General features: G+C 44.8%; 1 pseudogene; it reads right to left on the bottom strand.

Annotated features, from left to right (window-relative positions):
- Window positions 1-1,446: 1,446 nt before the first annotated feature.
- LOC112651960 (tubulin alpha-1A chain-like) lies at window positions 1,447-3,064 on the bottom strand (annotated as a pseudogene).
- Between the last annotated feature and the right edge of the window lie 670 nt (window positions 3,065-3,734).

The raw sequence follows: 3,734 nt of genomic DNA, 5'->3' as shown, positions 1-3,734 counted from the left end.
ATGATACCAACTTGTTTTGTTTTGATTTGTGAGTGCAAATTAAAATGTACAAGAAGCAATGAAGAAATGGAATTGAAGGTTCTTTTTATCTAAAATCTAGCATTTTATTTACCTACTCATTTCTTTAGCACTTATTATATTTCAGGTGTTAGGGTTTTGAAGATTAACAAAGAATGAGCCCTGTTCTCTATGAATTTAAATATAGTAGGGGAGTTCAGAAACTTTTCTGTAAAGGGCCATATAGTAAATATTTTTTCTTTTATGAGCCATATAGTCTCTGTCATAACTATTCAACTCTACTGTTGTAGTGAGAAAGCAGCCATTGGCAATCCATAGACAAATGGGTGTGCCTGCATTCCAATAAACTTGATTTACAAGAATAGGCAATGGTCTGGATTTGGCTGCAGGCCTTAGTTGCCAACCTCTGGGCTAGTGGAAGAAAGAGAAAATAAATTGGTAATTACTGTAGAGTGAAGTGTATGATCAAAGTGAGCACAGGTACTTCAGTAACACAGAGAAGGGGATGAATAGGATGGGGTCTTACCTGAAAGACTCAAGAAATGTTCTGAAGGAGATGCTGTTCAAGTGGATTATAAAGCATGGATTGGAGTTTGAAGAAAAGGAAAGGAAAGGATGCTCTTAGATAGAGAGATAAACGTGCAAAGGATGGGCATGTAAAACAGTACTGCCTCTTCTGGAAACTCAGAAATCCAGTGGGGCTAGAACTCAGGTTGCCCGCTTGGGCAGGAAGATGTGGCTAAGAGAGAAGCTGGGCCATATTCTCATGGTCCTTGGCTAGGACATGAGAAACATTGGGTATGGAGCTGAAAGTCTTAGGGAGCACATAAAGGATTTTAAGCAGACAGGAGTAATTTATTGGATCCCTGTTGGGAAGGAAGAGATGCAGTAACTGTACTACTGTGGTAAACCAGATGGAAAATGATGAGTGGCAAACGTTTGCAGCATGGGATACATATGAGCGCCATTTAGACTACAGAATCTCTCATCTTGGTGACTGCTTGCATGTGAGGATAAATGAGAAAGAAACATCTCAGACAACTTCTAGATTTCTGGCTTGGGTGACCGATGGCATAATCTATGTAGATGGGAGGAGTAAACTTGGGGAGAGGTAAAGATCATGAATTCAATTCAGGACTGAGTTCAGGATAAATGTAGGAAACTGAAATGTAAGCTTCCCAGTAGAAAACAAACTGCTACTTAATCGGACATGGAGATTCGGTGGGAGTCAGTGTGCATAATGATGGATAAGGCCATACATTTAGATTAGGTCACCCACCAAGAGCCTGTAAAGTGACAAAACAGACAGCAGTGGACAAGGCCTTGGGTAATATGCATATTGGAATCCAAATTCTGAAGAAGCAGTCAAATTGAGGTAAGCAGGAAACTGGAAGACAGGGCTGTTACCGAGGCTGAGGGGAGTTTTTTTTTTTTTTTTTTTTTTTTTTTTAAGACAGGGAATACTTTATTCAAACCCATCAGAGAAATGGACAGCTTGGGTCTGTAACAAAATGTCATGTTTTAAAGCATAGGTCAGTAATTGTATATGAGAGTATACACTGCTACATACAAATTAACTGATCAGAGCACAACTTTTCAATGTTCAAAACAGAATAAGCTTCCCTGTAAAAGCAGCACCTTTGTGACATTTTTAACTTTAGTATTCCTCTTCTTCTTCTTCACCCTCTCCTTCAACAGAATCCACACCAACCTCCTCATAATCCTTCTCCAGGGCAGCCATGTCCTCAAGGGCCTCAGAAAACTCTCCTTCCTCCATGACCTCACCCACATACCAGTGAACAAAGGCACGCTTGGCATACATCAGGTCAAACTTGTGGTCCAGGCGAGCCCAGGCCTCAGCAATGGCTGTGGTATTGCTCAGCATGCACACAGCTCGCTGTACTTTGGCCAGGTCTCCACCGGGTACCACAGTGGGAGGCTGGTAGTTAATGCCCACTTTGAAGCCAGTGGGGCACCAGTCCACAAACTGGATGGTACGCTTGGTCTTGATGGTGGCAATGGCAGCATTGACATCTTTGGGAACCACATCACCACGGTACAACAAGCAGCAAGCCATGTATTTACCATGGCGAGGGTCACATTTCACCATCTGGTTGGCTGGCTCAAAGCATGCATTGGTGATCTCTGCTACAGAAAGCTGTTCATGGTAGGCTTTCTCAGCAGAGATGACAGGGGCATATGTGGCCAGAGGGAAGTGGATGCGGGGATAGGGCACCAGGTTGGTCTGGAACTCTGTCAGATCCACATTCAGGGCTTCATCAAATCTGAGGGAAGCAGTGATGGAGGACACAATTTGACCTATCAACCTGTTTAGATTAGCGTAGGTTGGGCGCTCAATATCGAGGTTTCTACGACAGATGTCATAGATGGCCTCGTTGTCTACCATGAAGGCACAATCAGAGTGCTCCAGGGTGGTTTGGGTAGTGAGGATGGAGTTGTAGGGCTCTACTACAGCTGTGGACACCTGGGGGGCAGGGTAGATGGAGAACTAGCTTGGACTTCTTGCCATAATCGACAGAGAGACCTTCCATCAGCAGGGAGGTGAACCCAGAACCGGTTCCCCCTCCAAAGCTGTGGAAAACCAAGAAGCCCTGAAGACCCGTGCACTGGTCAGCCAGTTTCCGAATTCAGTCCAAGACAAGGTCAATGATCTCTTTGCCAATGGTGCAGTGCCCTCGGGCATAGTTATTGGCAGCATCTCCCTTGCCTGTGATGAGCTGCTCAGGGTGGAAGAGCTGGCGGTAGGTGCCAGTGCGAACTTCATCAATGACTGTTGATGGACTGGCTCCAAGTCTACAAACACTGCCCTGGGCACATGCTTGCCAGCGCCCATCTCACTGAAGAAGGTGTTGAAGGAGTCATCTCCTCCCCCAATGGTCTTGTCACTTGGCATCTGGCCGTCGGGCTGAATGCCGTGTTCCAGGCAATAGAGCTCCCAGCAGGCATTGCCAATCTGGACACCTGCCTGGCCAACGTGGATCGAGATACACTCACGCATGGTTGCTGCTTGGCGGCTGCCGGGCGGATGGCCTGAGGGGAGTTTTGTGAAGGCTGCAAGCAGTGCTAAGAAAAGTGTTTCTGAGGTTCTGTGGTATGAATACTTTGCAGAGAAGGCAAGTGAGGACATAGAGACGGGGAATTAGACTACACGGAACCTTAGCTGAAATGTGGGCAGCTCAAACACTGCTGCTGGGGCTATCAATTGGCTATAAATGTTTCTAAAGGGATGTTTGGAATACTGTATTGAGAAATTTGACCACTTAACAACAACTAATTCCACTTGTAGAAAATCATGCCAGGAAAAATAATCAAATACCCTGTAATTGGTAACGATGAACAAAATGTCCAAAATGACATTTAGATCATCTCATTTGATTGATTCCAAGAGACACACCCTGTAAATGCTTACTGATATGAATGACATGGTTCATTTTAATTGTTTTACCCTTTAACCCTGGCCTTAGATCAAATTTGTTTTGTTTGAATTAGCTTTTTATGTGTTAGATTTTTTAAAATAAGAAATATTTAAAATACTGAAGGGCAGCCCTGGTGGCCCGGCAGTTTAGCACCACCTTCAGCCGGGGGTGTGATCCTGGAGACCCAGGATTGAGTCCCATGTCAGGCACCCTGCATGGAGCCTGCTTCTCCCTCTGCCTGTGTCTCTGACTCTCTCTCTCTCTCTCATGAATAAATAA

This window comes from Canis lupus, chromosome 4 (assembly GCF_003254725.2).
Source record: "Canis lupus dingo isolate Sandy chromosome 4, ASM325472v2, whole genome shotgun sequence".
Lineage (NCBI taxonomy): Eukaryota > Metazoa > Chordata > Mammalia > Carnivora > Canidae > Canis > Canis lupus.
The sequence above is the reverse complement of the archived record's forward strand: the minus strand, read 5'-3'. Positions and strand labels throughout refer to the sequence as shown.